At 34.2% G+C, this 21,901-nt stretch overlaps 2 protein-coding genes across 3 annotated transcripts in view; one reads left to right on the top strand and one right to left on the bottom strand.

Annotated features, from left to right (window-relative positions):
- The window catches only part of LOC6054245, a 264,320-nt gene that overhangs the window by 158,287 nt on the left and 84,132 nt on the right, over positions 1-21,901 (bottom strand). The gene's annotated exons all lie outside the window — the stretch shown is intronic.
- Positions 1-21,901, top strand: part of LOC6042032 (ornithine decarboxylase) — a 171,916-nt gene that overhangs the window by 101,600 nt on the left and 48,415 nt on the right. Inside the window, exon 2 of one of the 2 annotated variants that reach the window (XM_038265762.1) lies at positions 6,273-6,461. The exons of the other annotated variant lie outside the window; for it this stretch is intronic. The gene's annotated coding sequence lies outside the window, so the exon portion shown is untranslated. The remainder of the gene's footprint in view (positions 1-6,272; positions 6,462-21,901) is intronic. 2 annotated transcript variants of the gene reach the window in all.

The raw sequence follows: 21,901 nt of genomic DNA, 5'->3' as shown, positions 1-21,901 counted from the left end.
AGTACCTGAGCTGAAATTTCTATGAATTCAATCGATTGTTTTTCGGAAAACCTTACTTCTCTTGTTTTATATTATTCTTGTTAAATAGTATTTTAGTTTGCATTTATCTTGTCTAGTTCATGTTTGTTTCTAATAGTATTTGGCGTACTCTACCACCTGCTATCATTACCTTTTGCCTATCTATTTCAATTTTTGCTTGTTTTTCACATTTTCTACTACAGAACGTAACCATTTTTATTTCAATTGTAACAAAATGCGTAAAGTAGAGTCTGGCACACTACAAAAATTACTGCATACTTAATTTCACATAATATAGAGGAAACGTTAGTAAGAAACACAGTCAAAGTTGACCCCAGAAAAAAATGTCATATTTTAAAACACTGGCAAAGTCACTTAAAACAAGTCCAACTTCCAAACAGTCATATTTTTTTTATTTAAGAGTTTTTCTTTCCAATGCTTTTCAAAGATCTAAAATTGAGGCGGTGTTGGGTTGTAGAGGGTTAATTTGTAAGCATCCTTCGCAAATGTTTTAGACAGATGAAAACAAATCTCGTAACTTTTTTTTCAACAGTTCAAATTTAAACAAATATATTAGGGTGGGTACGTTTTTCAAAAAGTTCTCGGATCAAGTTTTAGTATGGTTCCCCTTGTAGGGCATGCCCATAGGGACTTTCATGCCAAATATCAGCTCATTTGGTTGTAAACTGGCTGCGCGCATCAGGGTTAAAGTTTGCATGGGAATTACTATGGGAAATTGGAACTTTTTGTTCAAATGCTCCTACAGGTCTGGGAAAATCACGCGCCAACTTCTGATATGGTCAGGCCTATGGGGAATGGTCTGGAGAACACTTTTCCCGAAGAGAGCATATGGATTCGTTGTCCCTAGACCTGGCGCATCGGCAAACAATCCGATGTCTCCGGAATCAACGGTTTTCCCTCAAAAAGCATCAAATTTTCCTTAGCATGCTATGAAACCTTGATGAACACCGCGACGCCATACGTCAGGCAGCTACCACGTGGTTGAAATATTTGCAAAAAAAAAAAAAATACAAATTTGCTGTGCAAAGATTCTGAATTCGACTAAATAATATCAGGATTCCTCGAAATGATCATAATCTAGTTAAAAGAAGGTTTGCAATTGAATATTCCAGCTGTTTCTCACCCACGTGGTAGCTGCCTGACGTATGGCGTCGCGGTGTTCATCAAGGTTTCATAGCATGCTAAGGAAAATTTGATGCTTTTTGAGGGAAAACCGTTGATTCCGGAGACATCGGAATGTTTGCCGATGCGCCAGTTCTAGGGACAACGAATCCATATGCTCTCTTCGGGAAAAGTGTTCTCCAGACCATTCCCCATAGGCCTGACCGTACCAGAAGTTGGCGCGTGATTTTCCCAGACCTGTAGGAGCGTTTGAACAAAAAGTTCCAATTTCCCATACTAATTCCCATGTAAACTTTAACCCTGATGCGCGCAGCCAGTTTACAACCAAATGAGCTGATATTTGGCATGAAAGTCCCTATGGGCATGCCCTACAAGGGGAACCATACTAAAACTTGATCCGAGAACTTTTTGAAAAACGTACCCACCCTAAAATATATATTTGATTCGGCCACAAAAAAAAATAAGGGAAATAGAGTTTTCAACATAACGTCATGATTCGAATTCCCGGACGCTTCGAAACCCGAACATTTCATCTTGTTTTATCAATTATTTGGATATAAGTTCGCATTATGAATGTCAAAACTGTGTTATTTGATGAATTCCAACATCAACTTTTATTTAAAGTTTGTTTGAACGCTGTAGTTAATGCTAAAACAATTAAATACAATAAAATTATAAGTTTACCAAAAATGCGAAACATTTCACTTGAAATATTTCATAGGCGTTCGAAGCACCGGGAAGGCAAAGCAGAAATTTATGGTTTCGATTTTCTTAAATTCTAGCAAATTTTTATATAAACTATTGATTGTTTTGATGTTAACAGCTTATTTGAGACCTAGAGAATGCCTTTCACTAACATTTCAGTCCAAATTTGTGCGATTCATAAGTAAAATCGAGTGTCCGGAATTCGAAGCAAAAGTGTCCGAATTTTGAATCAGCTTTCATCAGTGTCCGGGATTTGAAGCACAACAAGTCATTTTAATTTTAAAATTCTGATGATTTTTTTTAGAAAATACATATTTTGCATGCATTTTCTTGAAACTGACTGTTTGTTCTACATCCTGATGATATTTCTACATTTCCAACTTTTTACATGATTTTTTGCCAGCTATAAAAAAAATGATATGCTACTAAGTGTCCGGATTTCGAATCATGACGTTATAAGCCTCCTAAAGAAATAAAATGATGTATAATGTATAGTGATAAACAATCCATTGTACACAGAAAAAAAAGTAAACGTGAACATAGTTCGTGAACTATGTTCAAATTTAGTTGTACATTTCCAGAGTCTTTTATTTTATTTTTTTTTTTGAAAAGGCCCTGTAGCCTGATGCATTTGAAACACAATATCATATAATAAAAAAAAATAATCAAACCATCCACATTAACGACCCCCGGGTCTTTTGTGGTCTCTATTGCAAGTTTCTGCTCGAACCTAGGAGTCCGAAGGCTTGAATGGAGAGAGCACCCAAACCTCTTTTTACTCCAAGGAACCTTCCACCCCAGTGTTTGGACTGACGACCTTTGGATTGCGAGTCCAACCGCCACCAGCGATTCCACCGGAGTAGGCTTGGTTTGGTGCGTTGTTTGTACCTATGGCATGGAGATGACTCCTACACCTGGAATGACTTAACGGCCTAACAACCAAGGCCGGGACCGACATTTTACTTCCTCATCCGATGGAAGGTTGGAGCAGATGGGAATCGAACCCAGATTCATCCGCTTACAAAGCGGACAGCGTAACCATTCGGCCACGCACTGCCACTGCCAATATCATATAATACATTTAAAAAAAACTCTAGATTTTTGAATTTTTCACGAAAACCGTTACTATTTTGTCTCTCTTTGTTTCGTCATTCGTTTCTGTCGAGGGTGAGCTTGAACTGCCATGATCGGCACTACCAACTTTTTAAAAACTTTTTATCGTGAAATCACGATAACTCGTGATGATTACAAGCAAACGCCTTATGCTTTTATATCATTTTTTTTGTAATTGTCTGCTCTACAACTTTGTAGAACATAGTTCTTTTAAAAAAAAACAAAACAAACAAAATTGAAAACCGTAAAAAATGTACATTTTAATTGAAATAAAAGTGAGTTCAATCGATTCTTAACATTATATTTTGTTTGTTTCAACGTTTTAATTTGATTTTGGCACTTTTAGGTTTTTACAAATTTGAAAAATTGGAACCACAGAATAAAAATACCCGTATCACACCAGATTTTGTTAAAGCCTTTATTTATATTTTGTACTTTTTCACAGTACCATGTATTTAACTGTGAAAAGGTTTAAAGCATGGATGGATGCTTTGATGTTTGCATTTGATATTTCTAGAGTTTTTTTTTTTCAAAGGTCCTATAAACTATTGTCTTTCATATGTTTATAGGACCTAATAAAAAAAACTCTAGATTTTAAGTATTTTTTTTCAGGGACAAAAAAATATTTTTTCTGATAACTTTGAAATACATTAAGAGTGAAAATAGAATTGTAATCCACTGAAAAGAAATGCACTTCTCTGCATTCATTGACAATTTTAGCACAGATGGGTTCGTTTTAGAAAATTAGAGAAGTTTCCATGTAAATTCTTTTCGATATATTTTTCGAGATTTTTTTTTTGAAAAATTATGATAGTGTTTCATGTACCAGGTATTTTTTACATACAAATTTGACTACCATTTCATGTTAAAGAAAGAATTCTAGAAGAAAATTAAAGTTTCAAACTCAGTTTGGTCTAGATTAGGTTACTTGAGCTTAAAAATACTATTTTGGTTTTAAAAATCAACCCTGCTGGATCATTTTTTTCCAAGTCTCTTAATATTTCTACCAAACTGTTAATTTTCAGCTTAAAAAATCACTTTACTTGGATGCTTAACATATACTTGTACTGAAATCTTAACATTAGATTTTAAAAGTTATTCTAGCATTTTTCACGCTCAGTTAAATTTCCGTGAAATTTTGTGTTTTAGGATAGTGGTCCCCGTGAAAATTGCCAAATTACATTCAAAGAGCTGTTATAAAAAATAAAATTGATAAAATTTCATGTAAATGGATATTTTTCATTGAATCCAGCAAAATTTAAATTCGAAAAAGGATTTAAAATTTAAATCTAACTTAATATTGCTTCACCGAAAAGCAAAAATTGTGTAAGTTTCATTTTAAAATCAATGCTGTGGTTGACAACTGAAACCAAAACAATCAAATAAGTTTCTTGGGAAATTTACATGTTCTGAAGCGCTGCTTGTTCCGGAAAACTACATTGGCACGTAAATTTAAATTGAAGATGATGTCAATTCGCATCATTTATAACGTGCACTTTTGGTACACCATAAATGATGTAAATTTACCCGTTTTTTCATTTTCAGTTCAGGCTGCAAATTATTGAAAAACATGTATTTTTTCGATCGTTCAAAAATGGAAGGGGTCGTACCGCCCCTCCGTCACGAGGTATCGAAAAATTAAACTTGAGTTCGTGATCAGGGATAAAAATTACCCAAAAAGGAAAAAAGTTTCACGCAAATCGAAGAGAGATAAGGGCAACGGTTGAAATTTTTTTAGTTCGTATATAAGCAATTTTCACGTAATTTCTTCTTAAATAATTCTTCATAAAAAATCAACTTTTGCATAAGAGTTGAATAACAGTTTATGTTATCATAACAAAATTTGTTATTGGTCTGATATTGGTTGAAAGCCAGAACAACTTTGGAATAACATTTTTTGTTATGGAAGAATACCGCCAACTGTTATTGGGATGATCGGATTAGTTGTTAAAATGACAAAAAATAATAACAAAGATTTGTTCGAAGAATAACTTAAAATGTTATTATAACGGCGAATAACAAATCTTGTTATAAATAACGTAAAATGTTATTGACTTAGTATTTTCCAATATCAAAAAATGTTATTCCCGCGTTATTTACATCTGCTCGGGAAGTGAAATTTTCAAAGGTTTTTTGGGACAAAACATTTTTTGCTATTAGTTTTATGATACACAGTGAAAAGTACAATTTAATTTATATTAAAAGAGTAATTTAGCAGAAACGGATGAAAATTTCACAAGTTCCTGATGTAATATTATACATTGTTTCTGATATAGTGATCGGTCAGCCTTTTTAGATGTAATATAACCTTAATTTTTTTACTATGAAGTTCGCCTGATTAAAAATCAAGCTACTTTTTTAACTAAAAATCGTCGAAACATTACTTTTTACATTGCTTCGAAATTCTATCTAAACGAGGCAGCAATTTGGAGGTTTGATCCTTGAGCATCCCTAAACCTTACATCACATTGTGCAACAGGCTCGCCGTCGCGGTGCAGTGTGCAATTTAGTAGTGCCAGAGAGCATCCGCGCTTCGGGAGGCAAAATTCAATTAAAATTTCTTTAGAGCAGCACATTTGAGCCGGGAAAATGGCTTGCAACCGCGCCGCATACCACAGTCTGTAAACGTACACAGGACAGGCGACAGATTTGAGCAAACATCGATCAAGTTGCGGTTGATGAGTTGATTTCTGGGCGGTTGAAGTGGTTTGCTACAGGATTTACTAATTGCGTGGACTTCCTCTGAAATTGCACGTTTTAGCTTTCCTATTAGTTGATTGAAGATGCTGCATTGTCGCCTTCTGCACTGATCCAAAGAATGCTGCTCATTAATATCAATCCAGTGGTGATTCTGCACACGTTCGTTATTGTCCTGGGTTTGTGGTTTCAGGATGTATTAGTCCTGGACGGGAGCGCTTCTGCAGTCCGGACATGAAGGTGCAATAAATTACCGGACCCAGCTTCCCTTTGATTGCTCGGGGGTCATTGGATGTACGTAGAATTGTGTAATTCCAAAGGCTAACGTCAACCATGAAGAACAGTACCTAATCTATTTGGAACGTAACACCAGCTATGTGTTGGTTGCAAGAAAGACATTGGACAGTTGAATGAGTAATGAATTGTTAAGATGGTCTAAAGGCCTGGTTAGATGTTAGTTATTATGTAAAGCCTGAACTGAACGGTAGCAGTTTCTCAATAAATCGTCTCTGTTACGAACTCTTAATCAATTCTTGCAGCTTCCTACCCTACCCAAAGTTTTCCTCTTATGTCACCGACCCAATAATTTTCCGCAGCTGCCGCGCTGTCAATCATCATCGGTTCCCAGCCTCTGCAACTTTGAGTTGTTCTAGAAAGCCGCATCCCACCGGGCAGGACACTGACCACAACAGCCCAGTGCCAACGACCAGGTTTGCTTGCATCAGCCCATTATGCTAATGAGAGCCCGCTAGGCAGAACCGTTTAAGGTGACATAACCTCACTCGGTAAGTTTATGAACCCTTCTTGGGCTGATGCACCTCGTGATTGTGGTAGAATAACGCTCTCAGTTTGAACTCAGAGATTCACGCTAAAAAAATAAGGTCGACTTTCATATCAAACCAGATCAAACCTTCCTAATCATTCTCGTTACTTTAAACTGCAATTTTTCGTCTTCAAGTTCAGCGACATTGGCAACTAACTAACAGCATGGCCAAGCCTCCCCAAAAGCCCCTCCAGGCTGCAATTAAATTCCCAGTTTGGCAAGGTGGGCTGCCGAGCTATAGGTCGGTGGCTGTGGCAGCTAAGGCGCCAACGACGATTGCATTCTCGCCATGTACCAATAGCAATTACACCCAATTTTAGCTGTAACTTGTTTCGTGCGCTCCAAAGTGCTCGGTAGAACATCGGCACAGACAATTAGACCGTATATTTTCAGTAATTTCTCCATAAAATTCACTACTTGTAAAACGGATTATACTGCAGATTTGCGAATTTTTTATTTTCAAATCAATAACTTGGAAAAGGTGCACTTTTATCCAAAAATGTGTAGAGTTGATTCGATTTCAATCGATTCTGCACTTGAAAATGACTTTTTAAATTTTGTTTGGTTTTTTTAATTATTATTTTTTTTTCAAAAAGTCAAATCTCCGGTACAAGATTTTGCACCATCCTAAACGCAAAAATCTGTTACAGAAAAATTGGGATTTTATTTCGTGTACGAATTATATATAAAAATGTTCTAATCATTACCCTACAACTGCGTCAAAGTTCAGATAAGAAAATCTTTTCTTAAGGTTTCGAATGCCCACTTTGTATGACCAGGTAATGTTAAACTAATGAAGCAAAATGCAAGGGGTTTCCAGCATCGTGTCAGACTGGTCACTAATCCGGAATTACTTGGAATTTGAGCATGTAATTCTGTAATTACAGATTTACTGAGTAATTCCAGAGTAATCCTGGTAATTCCTAATAATCCCAGTAATCCTGGTAATTTCATGATTCTTGTTTGTGAAAACATACTTCAGAAAATAATAAAATATTGAAAAATAACTGTTAAAAAGATAATTTCGATAAACCTTTTATGATTCTATTTATTGCCTATTAATTTTCATGTAAGAATCCAAAGTTATAGCTAGTACGGAATCATTCGGATTTTGAGTAAGTAGTTCAGTAATTCCAGAATTACTCCGCAATTCTGCAGTAATTCCTGTAATTCTGGAATTACGTAGTAATTCCGTAGTAATTCGAGTAATTCCATAGTTACTCAGTAATTCGTGTATTTCCCATCAATTCAAGTAAATCGGCAGAATGCATTTTGCTTTTCCTTGATGCCTTTTATGGTTGTAAGAAGTACAGAGCGGATTTGGAATGTCCGGATGAAAAACAACTCAAACGTCAAAATCAGTTGTCAAACTGATGTTTATATTTACCCCATTATTCGACGATTTCCAAGTAGGGCGTCCAAGTTTCCCGGAAAACGGAAAAAATATATTATTTATTCCCGGGAAATTTTTGAAAACGTAATAAAATCTATGTTTTCTTTACATTTGTTATGTTTTTAAAATCATACTTTTAGATAGTTTTAAAGATTTTTTTGTTCTTTGTTGTGCTTTGAATTTTAAATGCACTCAAACGTCAAAATCAGTTGTCAAACAGATATTAATATTTACCCAATTATTCGATGATTTTCAAGCAGGACGTCCAATTTTCCCAGGTTTTGAGTTTCCCGGAAAACGTGAAAAATATTTATTTATTCCCGGGAAGATTTTGAAAAAGTCATAAAATCTATGTTTTCTTTATATTTGTTATGTTTTTCAAGCTTTAAATTTATAGAATTAGCTCAATATTAATAATATCAATCTTAACAAGGATAGCAGTTTTAAGATAGCTTAAACAAATTTTTGCTGTTCTCTGTTGTGCTTTGAATTTTATATGCACCACATTTCTAATTCAAATTAAATAAGTATTTTATAAATATTTATTTTTTAATTATTTCTATATGACATGACTAAAAGAGCTTAAAAATTGGTTTAAGATGTATAAAAAAACAAAAATGACAACAAATAAAATGGTACCAATTTATGTAAAATTTTAGAAAAGTTTAAACATATTAATTGTAATACTTATGTTATTTCCAGACCAAATTAAGATTTTTGTTTAATTCCGGGAATTCCCCGTACAACATATAAAAATCCCGGGCATTTTGTGCACTATTGCCAAGCACGTGGTTTTGTGCGTTTGACAACTGTCATTCGATCCGATTCCAAAGACTTTTCTCAATATGCTGGAAGCTAGGCAGTAATTCCAAGTTATTTTTTATAAATTTGAGCAATTCTAAGTGATTTCTGGAAATCCCAAGTAATTCTGGGAAATCAAAGTAATTCATGACATATTGCCAGTAATCCTGGTAATTCTATTTAGACTGGTCAGTAATCCTTGATGCTGGAAACCCCTTGGCAAAATGTTTGACTTTTCATCACATAAAAAATCGAAATTCTACAAGGTGGGAAAAGTTATCCCACAGATGGTTATCCCAGGAATAGTTAACAGCGCTATGGCGGCTATCTTTATGGCATGTGGGATAACTTGTCATGGTTATTCCAGGAACAATTTTTAAGAGACATTCCAAAACATTAAAAATACGAACAATTAACCTGGCCATGGTCTTCGTTTCGTACATACACTTATGGTACTCGGGTCTATATGACCCAGAAATGTTTTTGGCTGCCAAAATTCGGAACCTTGGCCGATTTTGGATGTCTTGGCCGCAAATGAAAGGTTAGAATGTCTACTTTGCGATTCCGACTGGCAGAACCGGTTTTGGGTACTGTGGCCACTGGGAACCTGCTACAACCGAAAAAAGTCCTTTTTGAGGCCCCGACTTTGAGGACCTGTATCTCCGGAACGATAACACATAGCGGGTTGCTTCCAGTTGCATTTGACGGGTAATAACCTCAACTTTAAGCTCCCGTAGAGATGATTTGTCAAAGTGGACACCGGTTCCGTTAACCCGGAACATCCGAAAAACATGATTTTTTCAGCTTTTGTTATAAAATCAACACATTAGTCAATTTTTTCAACCGGATTTTTTGTAAATCATTACATACGCACACTACATACTACCCCTGACTGTTTGGAATCGTTCCGGCCAACTGTGGCCAATCCGGAACCGGTTCCAGGGTACCACCAAAACGGTTCCAATAATGGTATCGCTAGAAACCCGTCATGTTGTATATCAAACTTCATGAAATTGAAAATTATGACCATCTGAGGTCATGCCGATATCCTCTGACTCATCCTGGTCACGCCGGAACCGGTTACCGGTGGCCACTGGGGGACACTTCCGGAGTATGCAGGGAAGCATATCATGCGACATATCAAACTTCATGAAATAGAAAATTATGACCATCTGAGGTCATGCCGATATCCTCTGACCCAACCTGGTCACTCCGGAACCGATTACCGGTGGCCACTGGGGGACAATTCCGGAGTATGCAGGGAAGCATATCATGCGACATATCAAACTTCATGAAATTGAAAATAATGACCATCTAAGGTCATGCCAATATCCTATGACCCAACCTGGTCACGCCGGAACCGGTTACCGGTGGCCACTGGGGGACACTTCCGGAGTATGCAAAGAACCCTAACATGCGACGTATCAAACTTCATGAAATAGAAAATAATGACCATCTAAGGTCATGCCAATATCCTCTGACCCAACATGGTCACGCCGGAACCGGTTACTAGTGGCCACTGGGGGACACTTCCGGAGTATGCAGGGAAGCATATCATGCGACATATCAAACGTCATGAAATTGAAAATTATGACCATCTAAGGTCATGCCAATATCCTAAGACCCAACCTGGTCACGCCGGAACCGGTTACCGGTGGCCACTGGGGGACACTTCCGGAGTATGCAAAGAACCCTACCATGCGACGTATCAAACTTCATGAAATAGAAAATTATAACCATCTAAGGTCATGCCAATATCCTATGACCCAACGTGGTCACGCCGGAACCGGTTACCGGAGGCCACTGGGGGACACTGCCGGATATCGGCATGACCTTAGATCAGTGGTCCTCAGCCAGCTGATCATCGCGGGCTAATTTGGAAATTTGCCCCAGAGTCGTGGGCAACATGTAAAATATAAATAAAAAATAAGTTGTGGAGTAGAATAGTTTGAAATTGAAATTTTGACAAACAACTAAATTTTTGACAACATAGAAATTGTCACCAATTATACATAATCAATTGAAAAAAATTCAACATTCTTCATACATTTTTCTCATCATATTTCATGTTTTAAAATACAGTGGACTCTCTGGCTGTCGATCTTCTCGATATCAATATTGCTCCAGCTGTCAATAATTTTTTCAGTCCCTTCAAATAGATTGCTTTGATTTTTCATTCTATAATTTGATAACTCCCGCTCTCGACGGTCCCTTCAATATTGATAACGAGAGAGTCCACTGTATAATTGTTGTACAATTCGACAGTATTTCACTTTAAAAATATATATATTTTTTGTTATATTTATAATAACTTTTTTTTGTTGATAATTATTTTCTTGGTTTTGCGTACACATTTGGTTTGATTGTTCTATTTAAGCTTTGAACGTTTTGCTAATTTATTCAATGATTTTTTGAGTGAATTTTGAAGTAACAGTAATAAGTTTTGAATTATTCGTATGTTATAGGAAAAAATCATATTTTTTGAAATTTAGAAGTTTATTTTGCTTCGAAAAATTTGTATTATTGAACAAGATAAAAAAAAGTGTTTTTTCAATGATTTTGAAATTTTTTACGATCTTTTCGTACGAAGTATAATATTTTCGTTTCATTTTGAATCATAAGGGCACAAAAAACAAAAAAAAAATAAAAATATAATCAAATAGAATTTTTATGTTCTGTCGATTTTTTAGGATAACAAATTTGAACCAAAAAATATTGGCTCGGAATTCATATTTTATAATTTCTTGATTCAATATTTCTAACAAGTTTTAGTCAGAAAGTGATCTGATGTTTAGAACTGTTGGATATTGATTTATTCTTAGTATTTTTAGCAATGTGATTCCCAGATAATACAAAGTTTTTGTCACACTATCACATTCATAATTTTATATTTTTAAAGGAATGAATGTTTCATATTAATTATTTCCAAATTTAGAAATTTAATCGTTTTATAAATTCTTCAGGAAAATAGTGCACCACCAGTTTAATACTTCCCACGATCTTATAATTATTGTAGAAACCAGAAATCAATTATGGTTATTTCGTCAAAAAAAACATATTTATTCTTTTTAAAGAAACTTAGTCCATGATTTCTCTTGCGAACTTCATATGAGAATGCAAAGTGGGCCGGATTCCAAAATAATTTCAAAACCATCCCGAAGGCCGTACAGAAGACCTTGGTAAGCCACATACGGCCCGCAGGCCGCATTTTGGTGACCACCGCCTTAGATGGTTATAATTTTCAAATTCATGAAAATTGATGCGTCGCATGATATGCTTCTCTGCATACTCCGGAAGTGTCCCCCAGTGGCCTCCGGTAACCGGTTCCGGCGTGACCACGTTGGGTCATAGGATATTGGCATGACCTTAGATGGTTATAATTTTCTATTTCATGAAGTTTGATACGTCGCATGATAGGGTTCTTTGCATACTCCGGAAGTGTCCCCCAGTGGCCACCGGTAACCGGTTCCGGCGTGACCAGGTTGGGTCTTAGGATATTGGCATGACCTTAGATGGTCATAATTTTCAATTTCATGACGTTTGATATGTCGCATGATATGCTTCCCTGCATACTTCGGAAGTGTCCCCCAGTGGCCACCAGTAACCGGTTCCGGCGTGACCAGGTTGGGTCATAGGATATTGGCATGACCTTAGATGGTCATTATTTTCTATTTCATGAAGTTTGATACGTCGCATGGTAGGGTTCTTTGCATACTCCGGAAGTGTCCCCCAGTGGCCTCCGGTAACCGGTTCCGGCGTGACCAGGTTGGGTCTTAGGATATTGGGATGACCTTAGATGGTCATTATTTTCAATTTCATGAAGTTTGATATGTCGCATGATATGCTTCCCTGCATACTCCGGAATTGTCCCCCAGTGGCCACCGGTAACCGGTTCCGGAGTGACCAGGTTGGGTCAGAGGATATCGGCATGACCTAAGATGGTCATAATTTTCTATTTCATGAAGTTTGATATGTCGCATGATATGCTTCCCTGCATACTCCGGAAGTGTCCCCCAGTGGCCACCGGTAACCGGTTCCGGCGTGACCAGGATGAGTCAGAGGATATCGGCATGACCTCAGATGGTCATAATTTTCAATTTCATGACGTTTGATATGTCGCATGATATGCCTTCCTGCATACTCCGGAAGTGTCCCCCACTGGCCACCGGTAACCGGTTCCAGCATGACCAGGTTGAGTCAGAGGATATCGGCATGACCTCAGATGGTCATAATTTTCAATTTCATGAAGTTTGATATACAACATGACGGGTTTCTAGCGATACCATTATTGGAACCGTTTTGGTGGTACCCTGGAACCGGTTCCGGATTGGCCACAGTTGGCCGGAACGATTCCAAACAGTCAGGGTAGTATGTAGTGTGCGTATGTAATGATTTACAAAAATCCGGTTGAAAAATTGACTAATGTGTTGATTTTATAACAAAAGCTGAAAAAATCATGTTTTTCGGATGTTCCGGGTTAACGGAACCGGTGTCCACTTTTGACAAATCATCTCTACGGGAGCTTAAAGTTGAGGTTATTACACGTCAAATGCAACTGGAAGCAACCCGCTATGTGTTATCGTTCCGGAGATACAGGTCCTCAAAGTCGGGGCCTCAAAAAGTACTTTTTTCAGTTGTAGCAGGTTCCCGGTGGCCACAGTACCCAAAACCGGTTCTGCCAGTCGGAATCGCAAAGTAGACATTCTAACCTTTCATTTGCGGCCAAGACATCCAAAATCGGTCAAGATTCCGAATTTTGGCAGCCAAAAACATTTCTGGGTCATATAGACCCGAGTACCATAAGTGTGACTTTTTTCTGGGGCACTTCCGGTGGCCACCGGAAGTCCATTTTTGGCTCAAATGTGTGTCTTGGTAAGATACACAAAGTCATAAAATTTCAGCTCTGTAAGTGCCAAAGGTCAAAAGTTACGATAACTTTTATCATGCTCTTGGGTCATATAGACCCGAAGACCATGCCCGGGTTAACATTACCTGGACATGTTTCTTGGCAAATCTTGTTGCCCTACACTCCTGGACAGGGCCGTGCACAGGATTTTCGATAGGGGAGGGTTTTCTCGAAAGGGGCGCATGGGGTGCTTGTTTAGATTGCGAAAGGGCGCTAACAGTCAATCTTTAAACTCAATAAATAATACTTTTGTATATTTTACATATATTTTGCTGGTTCGAATCCCGCGGCGGACGCTCTAAAATTCTAAGTGTAAATATGGGTATCCGGCGCCGTCACTCTGTGCCTTACTCAAACAGGGCGGCGAAGTCCTTGTAGTTAAAAAGAAGACAGTGGTTGGTCTAGTACCGGCCGACAGAAATAAAGTCAGCTTCGTTTTTTATATATATCTAGAGTTTTTTTTTATTAGGTCCTATAAACATATGAAAGACAATAGTTTATTGATCCTTTTCAAAAAAAACTCTAGATATATTTTACATTGGTGCAACAGGAGACTACACTTTTTGAATTGGCGCTGCAAATCGTGTTGTATAGCGCCATGGAGGGGGGCGTTAATTCAGAGTTTGAGCAAATTTGAGATTTTTGAGCAAATGAGAGTTTTGGCGTAAATCGGAAGAGGGATGGGCCGTTCACTTGTGGAGCGTAAAACGGGGTTTTAGTGAAGAAGTGTAGCAGTAATTGCTCAAAACAAGTTTTCATAAGTTTTCTTTTTTTAATATTAAGAGTAGTTCTCTACGATTTCGCAATTTTTTTTCACGATTTTTAACTTTTCATTTTTTTGATTTGGATGAAACTTTGCCATGCACCTATGTCAAAAGAAGCAATTTTGCATCATTCTTTTTTCTATACAAATGTCCATACAATTCTGGGGGCTGGTCATATTAAATTTATATGCAAATGAATGAATTTCTATATCTTGACAAAGGATTTTCTGATCGATTTGGTGTCTTGGGCAAAGCAAAAAATTCGATTTTTTATGTTTTAGGGGACTAAAAAAGACATCTTCGGAGTTTTAGTGATGGTGCAAAATCTGGTTTAAGAGATATGATTTTTTTGGAGAAAAAAAAAACCAAAAAGTGGACAAAAATGGTTGAAGCAATTTTGTTAACAAAATGTACCGTTTTCAGGTTAAAGCTAATTTTAGGACTGCATTTTGTATTTATTTTGGTTTCTTTTCATTTTAAAATAATACTTCTGAAATTTGAAGTACCCCTAAAAAATATTTTTGAAGAGCCAAGAAAATTTTGTACAATTTTCTCTCTGAAACTTTCAAATCGAGCAATTTGTTTCTGAGATACACAATCTCAAAGAAATCAAATCGATGAACTTGATTTTTTCTAAGTGTTAACCCTTTGCTTCCCATTTTTTTCGATTTTTTTTTAATTTTTCCCTTGTCAACTTTTGTTCTACGAAAAACTTTACTTCTCCAGTTTTAAGTTGTTTTTGTTTCATTTTTATTGTTTATATTTGCATTTATCTTGTTTAGTTGATATTTGTTTTTGGTAGTATTTGGCCTATTCTAGCACCTAATTTGTCATGTTTCTTACAGCCAATTTTTCCTTATTTTTTGTATGTTTTTCATTTTTTTTACTCTAGAACAAACCATCATCATTTAAATTGTTAAAAAATGTCTGAGACAATACAAAAAAAGTACAGAAAATATTAGTGAAAAACACAGCCAAGAAAAAAAATCATTTTTTAAAACATTGGTAAAGTCACATAAAACAAGTCACACGTTCAACCCTAAAATTATTTCAAATTTTAAGAGTTCTTCTTTCCAATGCTTTTTAAAGGTCGAAAATTGGTTAAAAAATTGATTTTTGGCGAATTATTAGATCGAATCCCGTCTAGAGGTTGGGTTGGGCTATAGCTGGATAAACTGAAAGTGTTCAACTGATCATAACTCGGAAACTACTGGTCCGATTTTCAATCGACTTTTCTTTGTATTCCCTATGTCAAAAGAAGCAATTTTGCATCATTTGTTTTTCCAAACAAGTCTCCATACAATTTTGAGGGCTGGAATGGGTATGTAAACGTATGAAATTTTGTATTTTTGGACGGAATTTTCTGAAAATCTGAAAAATTTGATAAGAAACTTCATTTTTGGGTCAAACATTTGTAACAGACTTTTTAAATATAAAAAATGAAAAAAAATTATTTTTGAATATTTTTCTATCGATTCCTTGACTTTTCCGAAGAAACGTCCTAGAAAATCGATAAAAAGAAACAAAGTTGCTACAGGAAACAAAGATATATTTCGATTTACCCCAGAAAATGTTCCGAAAAGGCACCTTTCTCATAAACAAAATTTTCAAAAATGAGAAAATAATTAACATATTTAAAAAAACTATCACCGCCTAAAAAACACCATAGAAAAGATGAAAATATTTTAAAAATAAGATTTCAAAGAAAGTTTCACAACACGTAAAAAAAATAATCAAAAAAAGTTAGCTTAAGCAACATAAAAATGATAAAAAGTTGCACCTTGAAATAAAAATATTCAATAAAACAATTTGACTACCTTTTTGAAAACAAAATTTCACTATAGGTGCCCTCATGACAAAATAAAAAAAATGAAAAAAGTAGAGCAACATAAAAAAAGATCAAAGATATTTTGAAAATAGGAGAGGCGTTTTGTTAAAATAAAAACAAAATAAAATTATTTGACTATTGGCGCTCCTCAAGACTGTTCAAAAGTACACAGCAAATAAAGTAGTAATCCAGCTGCGTGTAAAAGGCCTGGGTGTAAAATAAATATTGCATTATTTTATGCAACTTTATGTGATTTTACACCCTGAAACATGTAGCCCATCAGTATGGGAAACCTACTTGACCGAAATGTCAAGCTCATATATGCGTTTATCCTTACAACTCTTCATCGGTTTGATGGCCGAGTGGGCTAAGGCGCCAGTCCTGACTGTTGGTGCTGGGTTGAATCCCGTCGGTTGCAACTTTTTTTTTGTGTTTGCAAACATTGTACATGCAGTGTGTAATATTAAGTGTTTATTTTGACGAAGGTGATGTGCATGCTTTTGCATGCGATTTTACCATCGGATTTTTTGCTGTGTAGTCAAACAAAGTTTGCCAACCGGCGCAAAAAATTGTTGTAGGTAGAACGCTAAACAGAATTTTTGTTTTTTTATGTTACCGTACGCCAAACTTTGTTTGGCTCTTATTAAACAGTCTTTATGTTGCTAGAGGGGCGTCGATAGTCAAACTTTTTTTGTTGAATGTTTTAATTTTGTCATAAAAGCGTTTCCAGTAAAATCTTATTTTTAAAATATTTTTATCATTTTTTAGCTGCTTTGGGCACCGATTATTCAACTTTTTTTTTCAGTAATTTTACCATTTTTTTCCCCACTCATAAGGGCGCCTCCAGTAAAACTAACAAATTGAGAATTTACATAAAAATGTTTACGTCATAGGGGTGTCCCCATTCCATTTTCCATATCGAGAATTTGCATGATTTTTTCAAGTCGTAGGGGCGCCTCAAGTCAAATTTTTCATATCGAGAATTTGCATGATTTTTATTAGTCATAAGGGCACCTCCAGTCAAATTTTCATAACAAAATTTGTATGATTTTTTTAAGTCGTAGTGGCGCCTCCAATTAAATTTTCATATTCAGAATTTTCATAAAAATGTTTAAGTCATAGGGGCGCCTCCAGTCAATTTTCATAATTAGAAATTGTATGAGTCGTAGGGACGCATCCATTAAATTTTTCACAGCGAAAATTTTCATGATTTTTTAAGTCATAGGGGCGCCTCCTGTCAAATTTTGAATAATAAAAATTTGTTTAAAAAAAATTTGGTCGTAGGGGCGCACCTGGTTAAATTTTCATAATAAGAATTTGTATGGCTTTTTTAAGTCATAAGGGCGCCTCAATCCAAGTTTCCATATCGAGCATATGCCTTTAAAGTCGTAGGGGCGTCTTCAGTCACATTTTTACATTGAGAATATGTATTTAAAAAAATAATTCATAGGGGCGCTTCCAGTCATTTTTCATATCCAGAATTTGCATGATTTTTTTAGGTCGTAGAGGCGCCTCCAGTCAAATTTTTAATGTTGAGAATATGTTTAAAAATTAGGTCGAAGGGGTGTCTCTAGTTAAATTTTTATATTGAGAGATCATTCATAGTAATAGATCAAATTTTCTTAATAAGAATTTGTATGATTTTTTAAAGTCATAAGAGCGCCTCTAGTCAAATTTTCATTATAAAATATGTATGTTTTTTTTAAGTCGTAGGGGCGACTCCATTCAATTTTTGATATCGAGAATTTGCATGATTTTTTTAAGTCGTAGGGGCGCCTCCAGTCAAATTTTTATATTGCATATTCGTATTGAAAAAAAAAATTAAGTCTTAGGGGCGCCTCCAGTTAAATTTTTCATAATTTTCATAAAAATGTTTTAGTCATTAGGGCGCCTCCAGTCAAATTTTTCATATCGAGAATTTGCAAGATTTTTTTAAGTCATAAGGGCGCCTCCAGTCAATTTTTCATATCAAAATTTGTATGATTTTTCAACAGTCGTAGGGGCGCCTCCATTCAATTTTTTATATCGAGAATTTGCATGATTTTTTTAGGTCGTATTGGCGCCTCCAGTTAAATTTTCATAATTTTCATAAAAAATGTTTTAGTCATTAGGGCGTCTCCAGTCAAATTTTTCATATCGAGAATTTGCATGATTTTTTTTAAGCATAAGGGCGCCTCCAGTCAAATTTTCATAACAAAATTTGTATGATTTTTTTTTAAGTCGTAGGGGCGCCTCCATTCATTTTTTCATATTGAGAATTTGTATGATTTTTTTTAAGCATAAGGGCGCCTCCAGTCAAATTTTCATAACAAAATTTGTATGATTTTTCTTAAGTCGTAGGGGCGCTTCCATTCAATTTTTCAAATCGAGAACTTGCATCATTTTTTTAAGTCGTAGGGGCGCCTCCAGTCAAATTTTTATATTGCATATTCGTATTGAAAAAAAATAAGTCTTAGGGGCGCCTCCAGTTAAATTTTCATAATTTTCATAAAAATGTTTTAGTCATTAGGGAGCCTTCAGTCAAATTTTTCATATCGAGAATTTGCATGATTTTTTTTAAGCATAAGAGCGCCTCCAGTCAAATTTTCATAACAAAATTTGTATGATTTTTTAAAGTCGTAGGGACGCCTCCATTCAATTTTTCATATCGAGAATTTGCATTATTTTTTTAAGTCGTAGGGGCGTCTCCAGTCAAATTTTTATATTGCATATTCGTATTGAAAAAAATTAAGTCTTAGGGGCGCCTCCAGTTAAATTTTCATAATTTTCATAAAAATGTTTTAGTCATTAGGGCGCCTCCAATCAAATTTTTCATATCGAGAATTTGCATGATTTCTTTTAAGCATAAGGGCGCCTCCAGTCAAATTTTCATAACAAAATTTGTATGATTTTTTTAAAGTCGTAGGGGCGCCTCCATTCAATTTTTCATATCGAGAATTTGCATCATTTTATTAAGTCGTAGGGGCGCCTCCAGTCAAATTTTTATATCAAAATTTGTATGATTTTTTTTTAAAGTCGTATGGGCCCTTCCAATCAATTTTTGATATCGAGAACTTGCATCATTTTTTTAAGTCGTAGGGGCGCCTCCAGTCAAATTTTTATATTGCATATTCGTATTGAAAAAAAATAAAGTCTTAGGGGCGCCTCCAGTTAAATTTTCATGATTTTCATAAAAATGTTTTAGTCATTAGGGCGCCTCCAGTCAAATTTTTCATATCGAGAATTTGCATGATTTTTTTAAGCATAAGGGCGCCTCCAGTCAAATTTTCATAACAAAATTTGTATGATTTTTTTAAAGTCGTAGGGGCGCCTCCATTAAATTTTTTATATCGAGAATTTGTATGATTTTTTTAAGTTGTAGGGGCGCCTCCAGTTAAATTTTCATAATCTTTATAAAAATGTTTTAGTCATTAGGGAGCCTCCATTCTTTTTTTCATATCGAGAATTTGCAAGATTTTTTTAAGTCATAAGGGCGCCTCCAGTCAAATTTTCATAACAAAATTTGTATGATTTTTTTAAAGTCGTAGGGGCGCCTCCATTCAATTTTTCATATCGAGAATTTGCATCATTTTATTAAGTCGTAGGGGCGCCTCCAGTCAAATTTTTATATCAAAATTTGTATGATTTTTTTTAAAGTCGTATGGGCCCTTCCAATCAATTTTTGATATCGAGAACTTGCATCATTTTTTTAAGTCGTAGGGACGCCTCCAGTCAAATTTTTATATTGCATATTCGTATTGAAAAAAAATAAAGTCTTAGGGGCGCCTCCAGTTAAATTTTCATGATTTTCATAAAAATGTTTTAGTCATTAGGGCGCCTCCAGACAAATTTTTCATATCGAGAATTTGCATGATTTTTTTAAGCATAAGGGCGCCTCCAGTCAAATTTTCATAACAAAATTTGTATGATTTTTTTAAAGTCGTAGGGGCGCCTCCATTCAATTTTTTATATCGAGAATTTGTATGATTTTTTTAAGTTGTAGGGGCGCCTCCAGTTAAATTTTCATAATCTTTATAAAAATGTTTTAGTCATTAGGGAGCCTCCATTCTTTTTTTCATATCGAGAATTTGCAAGATTTTTTTAAGTCATAAGGGTGCCTCCAGTCAAATTTTCATAACAAAATTTGTATGATTTTTTTAAATTCGTACACGCAAACGAGAAATCCGAGAGGACGGCCCTCCCAATTTGAGTTGTGCGGAACAGTGCTGAAATCGCGTGGAAATCCCTCCCAATTAAGACGGTCTTGAAAATTCACGCATACCATCACAGAAAAATTACTAATTTTATTTGCAACGCGCGCAAACACACACAAGTGGTTTCATCTCACGCGTTGGTGCTGTGTGCATGTATGCGTGCTTGCTATTTTTCGCCAATAAGGACTAATTCATCTAGCAGTGAGGTGCAAGAATCATATTGAAATTGATTATGGGATGGATTTTTTTTTTAAATAAGAAATTATTTAATTGTTTAATTGTTTAATTGTTTAATTGTTTAATTGTTTAATTGTTTAATTGTTTAATTGTTTAATTGTTTAATTGTTTAATTGTTTAATTGTTTAATTGTTTAATTGTTTAATTGTTTAATTGTTTAATTGTTTAATTGTTTAATTGTTTAATTGTTTAATTGTTTAATTGTTTAATTGTTTAATTGTTTAATTGTTTAATTGTTTAATTGTTTAATTGTTTAATTGTTTAATTGTTTAATTGTTTAATTGTTTAATTGTTTAATTGTTTAATTGTTTAATTGTTTAATTGTTTAATTGTTTAATTGTTTAATTGTTTAATTGTTTAATTGTTTAATTGTTTAATTGTTTAATTGTTGAATTGTTTAATTGTTTAATTGTTTAATTGTTTAATTGTTTAATTGTTTAATTGTTTAATTGTTTAATTGTTTAATTGTTTAATTGTTTAATTATTTAATTATTTAATTGTTTAATTGTTTAATTGTTTAATTGTTTAATTGTTTAATTGTTTAATTGTTTAATTGTTTAATTGTTTAATTGTTTAATTGTTTAATTGTTTAATTGTTTAATTGTTTAATTGTTTAATTGTTTAATTGTTTAATTGTTTAATTGTTTAATTGTTTAATTGTTTAATTGTTTAATTGTTTAATTGTTTAATTGTTTAATTGTTTAATTGTTTAATTGTTTAATTGTTTAATTGTTTAATTGTTTAATTGTTTAATTGTTTAATTGTTTAACTATTTAATTATTTAATTGTTTAATTGTGTAATTGTGTAATTGTTTAATTGTTTAATTGTTTAATTGTTTAATTGTTTAATTGTTTAATTGTTTAATTGTTTAATTGTTTAATTGTTTAATTGTTTAATTGTTTAATTGTTTAATTGTTTAATTGTTTAATTGTTTAATTGTTTAATTATTTAATTGTTTAATTGTTTAATTGTTTAATTGTTTAATTGTTTAATTGTTTAATTGTTTAATTGTTTAATTGTTTAATTGTTTAATTGTTTAATTGTTTAATTGTTTAATTGTTTAATTGTTTAATTGTTTAATTGTTTAATTGTTTAATTGTTTAATTGTTTAATTGTTTAATTGTTTAATTGTTTAATTGTTTAATTGTTTAATTGTTTAATTGTTTAATTGTTTAATTGTTTAATTGTTTAATTGTTTAATTGTTTAATTGTTTAATTGTTTAATTGTTTAATTGTTTAATTGTTTAATTGTTTAATTGTTTAATTGTTTAATTGTTTA

Source organism: Culex quinquefasciatus, chromosome 3 (genome assembly GCF_015732765.1).
Source record: "Culex quinquefasciatus strain JHB chromosome 3, VPISU_Cqui_1.0_pri_paternal, whole genome shotgun sequence".
NCBI classification, from domain to species: Eukaryota; Metazoa; Arthropoda; class Insecta; order Diptera; family Culicidae; genus Culex; species Culex quinquefasciatus.
The sequence above is the reverse complement of the archived record's forward strand: the minus strand, read 5'-3'. Positions and strand labels throughout refer to the sequence as shown.